Genomic DNA, 10,482 nt, shown 5'->3' with positions numbered 1-10,482 from the left:
CCTTGTGGTCTATTCTTCAATTCATTGGCGAGCTGTCCCAATTGGGTCTCGAAATTCCTCATTGATGCCGCTTGGGATTGTATCACTGCGTCGGTTCGGGCCATGTACTCCTTCATCATATTCTCAAGATTTGAGTTGTTATTTTGAACTGGTGGAGTCTGTGTTCTCTGATTATACTGCTGTTGCGGTGGTGGGATGTATTGCTGTGTAGGTGGAACATAGGGCTGCTTGTTCTGTTGGCTCTGCCCTTGATTAAAACCGCTCGAACCTCCTTGTCCTCCCCATGAGAAATTAGGGTGGTGCCTCCAACCTGGGTTGTAGGTGTTCGAATATGGGTTAAAGTTCCTATTGTTCCCATGTCCTACATAAAAAACAGAAGCAGGGTTATGTGGACAATTATCATAGATATGGTTTTCACTGCAAAATGAACAAATGAGATCGTTGACTTGGCAAACAGGGGCAGGAGTGCAATAATCCGACTGCACAGGTTGTATCGGCGTGGCTAATGGATTTTTTATTCCCAATGCCATCTCTTTCAGCCTCTGGTTCATTGTAACCATCTCTTTTTGCATCGAGGTCGCAATGTCCAGAGCCAAAACTCCAGCTGGATCTTGCTTCTTTGGTGCTGCCCTAGATCTTTGCGAACACCATAGTTCGTTATGTGAAGCTAAGTCATTTAGGATGTCAACTATCTCGTTGAATGTCTTCTTTGTAAAGGCTCCGTTGGCAGCATTGTTTAGCATCATCTTAGTAGGATGATCTAAACCTCTAAAGAAATGTTCTATCTGGATGCATGCCGGTAAGCCATGGTTCGGACATTTCCTGATTAGTTCTTTAAATCTCTCCCACGCCTCGTGAACAGGTTCACGATCATATTGTCTAAAGGAGATGATCTCCTCTCTGATATCAGCGTGGCGAGTAGGTGGAAAGAATTTTGTTAAGAACTTCTCCACTAACGACCCCCATGTGGTGATGGATCCCGGTGGAAATGCATTGAGCCATGCTCTAGCTTGGTCCTTCAAAGAAAATGGAAAAAGTGTTAGTCTCAGAGCATCGTCTGTTATACCAGGTAATCGAAATGCATTTGCAATTTGAATGAATGATTTCAGATGATCATGTGGATCCTCATGTTCCTGCCCTCCAAAATGTCCAATTGTCTGCAACATTTGGAACATCATTGGTTTAAGCTCAAAGTTTGCGTGGGCTGGAATAGGGTTGACTATCCCTGAATCAAAGTTCTGAAAAGCCGTGGCGGCATATTCTCGCATTGCCACGTCTCTGTTGTCCGCCATCTGGATATGGTTGAATTCATCATTTCTTGCATGATCCCTCATATTACCGTTAACAGCAGGTGGATCAACCGGATCACGAGGTGGAATATCTGCCATTGATGTGCTCGTACTCTCTACCTCACTTTCAGGACTGATTTCACCTCCTCTCTCTTTTTGCTTTTCTAGTTGTTTTCGAAGTCTTTGCTCCTTTCGAGTTTTTCGAAGGGTCCGCTCAATCTCAGGGTCAAGGGGTAGAAGAAAAGATCTTGTGCTCATGCACTTTAACTTACCCTTGTGAGATAAATGACCAAAAATATAGAACAAAAACGGTGGATGGAAATTACACCCAACAACAATTCACAAAAATAAAAACTAAAAGAATTTGAAAATAATTTTAAAACTAAGTCCCCGGCAACGGCGCCAAAAACTTGACTGGGATGTTTATGCTGAACGCACGCACTAAGCGTGGTAACAATTATATAGATGCAAGCGCACACCTGTCAGAGTAATATAAAATGGATGGAGTATCCAAGTATCGATCCTCAAGGACTTCTAAACAATTTCCAAACTCTAAAGTTTTAAAGAATAGTGAATGTTGGAATGAGTGATTCTTGTAAAATGGGAAGTGGTCACAAATAATGGTTTGGATTTGGGATTTGGACTTAGAATGATAAAACCTAGCCCGATTTACTTCAAGTTAGCCAACAAAGAATCAAGGACATGCTAAGGATAATATGCATTTTACTTTAGAAACTAACGACTACGCTTTTCACTTTACTTATGTCTAAGCAAGTTCAAAGTCCTAAGACATTCCCTAATATGTCTATTATGAGATATATCTTAGTTTTAGGATGGAAATAGTCGCAACCTCGGGTTAAGGTCCTATGTCTAGGCTACTTAAGCGGAACCCTTATGTCTAAGGCGCTCCTCTCCTCGGTTTAACCACTCAACAATGCAAATAAGCAACCTTTTCAGTATTGACTTGTTAAGACTTACAGTGGCCTTCTCTAAATCCTAACTTTTTGGGAAAACATGTTGAGCAATGAATGGAAAGAAAAAACACTACTTCTTAGCAACCCTTTTTAGACATAAAAGGCTAACTATCCATAACCGGGCTAGAGACGGGAATTTAGAAAGACATATTGAAGAAAATACAGCAAGTAAAACGGTTGAATGTGGAATGCATGTGTGAAAAACAAAAGTTAACTAACAGAGAGTTTTTATCGGGATTGAGAGCTTCGCCCTTCTCTTTCAAGCAAGGGAGAGTGTCACGTGCTCTTTCCTCCAAAAACACAACTCTCTTAACTAAAAAATAAGTAAAGGCAAAGAGAAGATAAGCAAAGTGCTAGATTTTTATATATTTGAATAAGTAGAAAATGACTAAGTACAAATGGAAACAAAACAAAGCTCAATAAAAGAATGTAAAGTGCTCGGGATTTAAAAACCAAAAGCAACTAATGAAAGCAACTCAAAAGTACTTAGAAAGCAACAAAGAAACACTAAAAATGATCAAGAGAAGGAAGCAAGGCTTGATGAATTTGGTGGAGAAGTTGCTGGAATTTATAGCTGTGCAGAATTGGTTAGGTAGGTCCTAAAACGGTGGTGAATCACCCATTTCCAACTCTTTTGACTGACCAAATCGTGCTCAAACTGATAGTGGAACACTTCTTCTACACGTATGCATCGGTTGGAACCACCAAAACGCATTGGAAGACGCGTTTCATTAAGGGCAAAGTTGGAAGAAACACTGTTTTCTGCAGGCTTCCCAGGCGCCTGGCGCCTCCATGGTAAGTTTTTCCGTCTTTTTGCTTCTTTTGATTAATTTGCACTCCCAAATGGTCCTAAAATGTCATAAATACAACATAAGCCATCCACAAACCATAGTATATGAATTTTGCATGAATTGGAACTCAAACGATCGAGAAAAATCCGAAACAAAGCTGAAACATAGTAAAAACAGCATCTAAAACCTTCTTTTTACGCATGTAAACAAGCGTAATCACACCCCCAAACTTAACTTTTTGCTTGTCCTCAAGCAAAACTTAGCAACTTTAATCAGCTTTCTAACACATGGACAAGGAAAAGCAAAAGCAACCGAGATGTTCAATCATAAATTGTCTCAGGGAAAAGATGTCAAAGCCTACCATTTATTGCCTTTGTAAACTTAGTCACTATAAACCAAGTTTGAAATGATAAAAACTTTTACTTTCAAAATCTTTTTTCTCTTTCAAAAACAGAAAACGTTTTCAAATACCCCTAAGGAATCTGCACACTCCCTTCTTACACTAAGACTTTTACATCTGAAAGACCGGCTACTAGCCCCTGAGGTTTCCACACACTAACATCGGTTTCAACCACAGCTACTCGTAGAAAGACTTTGAAACTAACAGCTAGGTCATAAAACGACGACAATGAGAAACACGAAGTCACTTATCACCATCCTTACTGCTATTTTCAAAGTCAACACCCAACCTAAAACTAAATGGGTGTCTACAGTAGGACTCGGGAATCATAAATACATTTTCTTTAATTCTCAATGTTTTTACCACTCTTTTCTTTCTAACACAAGTCTTTTCCCCACTCTTATTTTCTCTCAACAAGACTCTTTTTACTCTTTTGCAACTTTTTTTTTTTTTTTCTTTCTTTCTTTCGTTTTTGTTTTTTTAGCTAAGTGCTTTTTCACATTTTCTTTCTTTCCAACTGACTCTTTTTCAAAAGAAAATAGCATGATTTTTTAAATATAAATAACACCTTATCTTTCTGAAACAACGACTGACACAACGACTGTCCCCCCCAAACTTAAGAGAGACAGTGTCCTCACTGGGAAAAGACTTTTGCATCGGATGAAAAAGGCTTAACAGTAAAAAGGACAAGGACTTCCTATATAGGGGCAAAGAAAAAGCTTAAAGTTTGTAAAGATCAAAAAGACATAAAAGAAAATGAGTTTATCACATAAACAAAGGAAATAGCTCAAAGCTTAGTCAGGCATAGAACAGAAAACTCAACAATCTCTTATAATCATCATCGACATGAAATCACATGCACAGCACAGATGCTTCAAAATAGGCATGTGAAAAGCTAAACTAAGGTTAAGTGAAGGCATACTTTAAGTGATCATAAGATAAACGATACTAATTTATTCATGCTTCAACTGAGCTCGAAACATAATCAATACAAAAAAAAACATGCGTAGTAATGCTAGAATATGCAAACTACGTCATTAACCAAAAGAAGAAAACACAAAAAAAAAATAGCAAAGAAGGAACCTCCCCTTCATGAAGTCGGAGGTTGTGGACTAGGATCAGTGTCAGTGCTGGGAGATGGATGACCAAGGATAGCAGCTAGCGCTGGAGGCCATGAAGGTAAAACCGCAAAATCCAATGAAGCCCTTAAGTTGTAGATATGTTGCACGACTTCTTGAACCTGAGAGTTTTCGAAATGCTGGAAAAACAGGGCAGGCGCCAGGCGCCTGCATAATTCTTTTTTTTTTTTTTTCAACATTTTTTTTTCTTTCTTTTTTGTTTCTTTTTTTTTTCAACGTTTTCAAAAACATTCTCTTAATAAGAAAAACTTTATAATGAAACAAAGAGAAAATACAAGATACAAAGACTTCCTTCCTTTACTTTTGTTCTTTCAAAAACGGATAAGAAGGAAAAAACATTTTTCGCAAAAATTTATTGACCTGAAAGTTGAATAGAGGTTTTTCCTCTATCCACTGGTTCTCCAAAATACGGCTTAAGTCTCTGCCCATTTACTTTAAAAACATTTCCCTTAGAGTCAACTACATCCACTGCCCCATATGGGTAGACTTTAAAAATTTGAAAGGGACCAGACCATCTAGACTTAAGTTTTCCAGGGAAAAGTTTCAACCTAGAGTTGAATAACAGAACCAGATCACCTTCTTGAAGATTGTTCGGCCGAATACGCCTATCATGCCACTGTTTAGTTTTTTCCTTAAACAACTTAGCATTCTCATAAGAAAAGTGTCTGTGTTCTTCTAATTCCAACAATTGTAACTTCCTCGCTTCACCTGCAGCCAACAAATCAAAATTTAATTTCTTAGTAGCCCAAAATGCTTTATATTCTAGCTCAAGAGGCAAATGACATGCTTTTCCAAAGATTAGCCTATAGGGGGACATGTCGAGGGGAGTCTTAAATGCTGTCCTATATGCCCAAAGTGAATCATCAAGCTTAAAAAACCAATCCCTACGGTTAAGATTTACAGTTTTTTCTAAAATGTTTTTTATCTCCCTATTAGATATTTCGGCTAACCCATTCGACTGAGGATGATATGCTGTTGCAACCCTATGACGCACATTGTATTTAGTCAGCAACTTTTGCATAGACCTATTCACAAAATGAGCCCCCCCATCGATTATCAGACAACGCGGGGTTCCATAACGCGTAAAAATGTGCTTTTGCAGAAAACGAATGACAACTTTGGAATCATTGGTAGCAGTTGCAATGGCTTCTATCCATTTCGAAACATAATCTACTGCTAACAAGATATAAAGCTTACCATTAGAAGATGGAAATGGACCCATAAAATCTATACCCCACACATCAAATATTTCAATCTCCAGGATCGGGGTTTGAGGCATTTCGTGGCGTTTAGATATATTACCTGTCCGTTGGCATTTGTCACAAACCTGGGCAAACTTATGTGCATCTTTGAACAGAGTGGGCCAAAAGAACCCACTTTGCAAAACTTTGGCTGCGGTTTTGTGTCCTGCAAAATGTCCTCCATATGGAGACATATGACAAGCGTCTAATATCGCCTCGTGCTCTTCTTCTGCGACACACCTGCGTAAGATATTGTCAGGTCCTAGCTTATATAAAAAAGGCTCATCCCAACGATAACATCGAACTTCATTTAAAAATTTCTTTACCTGTTGCTTGTTGAACTCATAAGGAACTATTCGACTTACCAAATAATTTGCTATATCGGCATACCACGGAACTGAATCAACTCGCAAGAGTTGCTCGTCAATAAACTGTTCACGAATAACAGTTCCATCATCACAGAGCGGGGATTCCAATCTAGACAGGTGATCAGCAACTTGGTTTTCAGTACCCTTCCTGTCCCTAACTTCAATATCAAACTCTTGAAGTAACAAAATCCACCGTATCAAACGTGGTTTAGCATCTTTTTTAGCAAATAAATATTTTAAAGCAGAATGGTCAGTAAAAACAATGACTTTTGTGCCTATCAAGTAAGACCTAAACTTATCAAAGGCGAACACAACTGCTAACAGTTCCTTTTCAGTAGTAGTGTAATTGAGTTGTGCACCGGTCAGAGTCGTACTAGCATAATACACAGGATGCAAGATCTTGTTTTTACGTTGTCCTAACATAGCTCCTATTGCATAATCACTGGCATCACACATGAGCTCAAAAGGTAAATCCCAATTAGGTTCGATAATTATAGGGGCTGAACTTAGAGCAACTTTCAACATTTCAAATGATTTTAAACAGTCATCATAAAAAACAAATGGTCTATCATGTTCTAACAATTGACACAAGGGTTTAGAAATTTTAGCAAAGTCTTTTATAAAGCGGCGGTAAAATCCCCCATGCCCTAAAAAACTTCTAATCCCTTTGACATTTGTAGGAGGAGGTAGCTTTGAAATGATGTCTATCTTAGCGTGGTCTACCTCTATTCCTTGCTTGGAAATTTTGTGACCCAAAACAATACCCTCTTGTACCATGAAATGACACTTCTCCCAATTTAGGACTAGGTTTGTTTGTTCACATCTCTCCAATACTCTCTCCAAATTAACTAAACAAGCGTCGAAAGAATTTCCAAAAACAGAAAAGTCATCCATAAAAACTTCTAGAATATTTTCTACCATGTCAGAGAAGATGGCCATCATACACCTCTGAAAAGTCGCGGGTGCATTGCATAGTCCAAAGGGCATTCGCCTAAAAGCGAACGTACCATACGGACACGTAAATGTTGTCTTCTCTTGGTCTTCTGGAGCAATAGTAATTTGATTATAACCCGAATATCCATCTAAAAAACAATAGAAATCCTTACCTGCCAGACGGTCGAGCATCTGGTCAATAAACGGGAGAGGAAAATGGTCTTTCTTTGTTACCTTGTTGAGTTTGCGATAGTCAATGCAAACTCTCCACCCGCTCACAGTTCGGGTTGAGATGAGCTCATTCTCCTCGTTGGCCACCACGGTTATACCCCCTTTCTTTGGTACACACTGTATTGGGCTTACCCAGCTGCTGTCGGATATTGGGTATATAACACCGGCGTCAAGCCATTTAAGAATTTCTTTCCTTACAACCTCTTTCATCTTCGGGTTCAACCGCCTTTGACTCTCAATAGAGTTCTTAGCATCTTCTTCCAATAGAATTTTGTGCATGCAAAAGGCCGGGCTTATCCCTCGGATATCTGCTATCGTCCATCCAATGGCCTTTTTGTGCTTCTCCAAAATCTGCAATAAAGAATATTCATGAGTAGGTGATAAATTGGAAGCTATAATAACAGGTAAAGTGTCGTTATCCCCTAGATACGCATATTTCAAATGCGACGGCAATGGCTTCTGCTCCAACGTGGGTGGTTCCACTATGGACGGAAGTAACGACTTGCATTCTTCTTTTTGTATTTTTTCAATAGGACTAGCCACATCTTCTGGTCCTTCTGCTATCTTATCAAGCTCTTCTTCAATCTCTGTAACTAACGAGTCATAAAACTCATCAAACATAATAGGATTCAAGCTATTTATAGCAGAGCACTCTTCAAAGTCTCCTGGTAATTTCATGGCATCTAGAACGTTAAATTTAACTTCTTCATTATTTACCCTCATTGTAATTTCTCCCTTCCTTACATTAAAAACTGTATCCCCAGTGGCTAGAAATGGTCTTCCCAAAATAATGGGAACGTCTAAGTCCGCCTCGCAATCTAGAATGATAAAGTCCGCAGGGAAAATGAATTTGTCCACCTGGACTAAAACATCTTCTATCTTTCCCTCAGGTCTTATGATAGATCTATCTGCTAGTTGGAGGGTAACCGTAGTAGGTCTAGCTTCTCCTATGCCTAAAGATTTGAAAACTGATAATGGCATAAGATTAATGCTAGCGCCTAGATCACATAATGCCCTACCTAAGTTTTTTCCTCCTATGGAACATGGAATGGTAAAACTGCCAGGATCATTACATTTCATGGGTAGCGGGCTGCCTACAGCTTCACTACTACATTTTGTCATGGCTACCAGTTCATGCTCTCCTATTTTTTTCTTCCTAGAAACTATATCTTTCAAAAACTTAGCATAATTTGGCATCTGTTCTAGAGCATCTACTAATGGTATATTTATATGCAGTTGTTTTAAAATATCTAAAAATTTTCTAAACTGGGAATCATTATTTTTCTTTACTAATCTTTGTGGAAACGGGGGAGTAGGGGTAAAAGAAGGCTGTACCTGTGGAGGAACACTCGGGGTGTCCTCATTACCTTTTCTAATATTTTCTTTTTCTGGTGTTGTTGGATTTTCTGGTATCTTTACAATTGGTTCAGTGGACGGAATCTGTACATCTGTTGTTGGCATTGTTGGTCCATCATATGCCAGTCCACTCCTGAGGGTGACAGCTTTGCACTGTTCTTTCCCTTCTCGTTTTGGTAATTCAGTATGGCCTGGAAAAGAACCTTGTGGTCTATTCTTCAATTCATTGGCGAGCTGTCCCAATTGGGTCTCGAAATTCCTCATTGATGCCGCTTGGGATTGTATCACTGCGTCGGTTCGGGCCATGTACTCCTTCATCATATTCTCAAGATTTGAGTTGTTATTTTGAACTGGTGGAGTCTGTGTTCTCTGATTATACTGCTGTTGCGGTGGTGGGATGTATTGCTGTGTAGGTGGAACATAGGGCTGCTTGTTCTGTTGGCTCTGCCCTTGATTAAAACCGCTCGAACCTCCTTGTCCTCCCCATGAGAAATTAGGGTGGTGCCTCCAACCTGGGTTGTAGGTGTTCGAATATGGGTTAAAGTTCCTATTGTTCCCATGTCCTACATAAAAAACAGAAGCAGGGTTATGTGGACAATTATCATAGATATGGTTTTCACTGCAAAATGAACAAATGAGATCGTTGACTTGGCAAACAGGGGCAGGAGTGCAATAATCCGACTGCACAGGTTGTATCGGCGTGGCTAATGGATTTTTTATTCCCAATGCCATCTCTTTCAGCCTCTGGTTCATTGTAACCATCTCTTTTGCATCGAGGTCGCAATGTCCAGAGCCAAAACTCCAGCTGGATCTTGCTTCTTTGGTGCTGCCCTAGATCTTTGCGAACACCATAGTTCGTTATGTGAAGCTAAGTCATTTAGGATGTCAACTATCTCGTTGAATGTCTTCTTTGTAAAGGCTCCGTTGGCAGCATTGTTTAGCATCATCTTAGTAGGATGATCTAAACCTCTAAAGAAATGTTCTATCTGGATGCATGCCGGTAAGCCATGGTTCGGACATTTCCTGATTAGTTCTTTAAATCTCTCCCACGCCTCGTGAACAGGTTCACGATCATATTGTCTAAAGGAGATGATCTCCTCTCTGATATCAGCGTGGCGAGTAGGTGGAAAGAATTTTGTTAAGAACTTCTCCACTAACGACCCCCATGTGGTGATGGATCCCGGTGGAAATGCATTGAGCCATGCTCTAGCTTGGTCCTTCAAAGAAAATGGAAAAAGTGTTAGTCTCAGAGCATCGTCTGTTATACCAGGTAATCGAAATGCATTTGCAATTTGAATGAATGATTTCAGATGATCATGTGGATCCTCATGTTCCTGCCCTCCAAAATGTCCAATTGTCTGCAACATTTGGAACATCATTGGTTTAAGCTCAAAGTTTGCGTGGGCTGGAATAGGGTTGACTATCCCTGAATCAAAGTTCTGAAAAGCCGTGGCGGCATATTCTCGCATTGCCACGTCTCTGTTGTCCGCCATCTGGATATGGTTGAATTCATCATTTCTTGCATGATCCCTCATATTACCGTTAACAGCAGGTGGATCAACCGGATCACGAGGTGGAATATCTGCCATTGATGTGCTCGTACTCTCTACCTCACTTTCAGGACTGATTTCACCTCCTCTCTCTTTTTGCTTTTCTAGTTGTTTTCGAAGTCTTTGCTCCTTTCGAGTTTTTCGAAGGGTCCGCTCAATCTCAGGGTCAAGGGGTAGAAGAAAAGATCTTGTGCTCATGCACTTTAACTT

The 10,482-nt window shown here is 39.7% G+C and overlaps 2 non-coding genes across 2 annotated transcripts; both read left to right on the top strand.

Moving 5' to 3' along the window:
- Nucleotides 1-801: 801 nt before the first annotated feature.
- On the top strand, nucleotides 802-908 carry LOC148207933 (small nucleolar RNA R71). Its single transcript, XR_015787570.1, has one exon. It is a non-coding gene; the product is annotated as a small nucleolar RNA R71 (small nucleolar RNA).
- An 8,816-nt stretch (nucleotides 909-9,724) lies between these two features.
- LOC148207932 (small nucleolar RNA R71) lies at nucleotides 9,725-9,831 on the top strand. The gene has a single exon (XR_015787569.1). It is a non-coding gene; the product is annotated as a small nucleolar RNA R71 (small nucleolar RNA).
- The last annotated feature ends 651 nt before the right edge of the window (nucleotides 9,832-10,482 follow it).

The sequence above is a fragment of the Momordica charantia genome, unplaced genomic scaffold, assembly GCF_013281855.1.
Source record: "Momordica charantia cultivar OHB3-1 unplaced genomic scaffold, Mcharantia_2.0 BLBB01000023.1, whole genome shotgun sequence".
NCBI classification, from domain to species: domain Eukaryota; kingdom Viridiplantae; phylum Streptophyta; class Magnoliopsida; order Cucurbitales; family Cucurbitaceae; genus Momordica; species Momordica charantia.
This window is presented reverse-complemented; position numbering and strand designations above follow the sequence as displayed.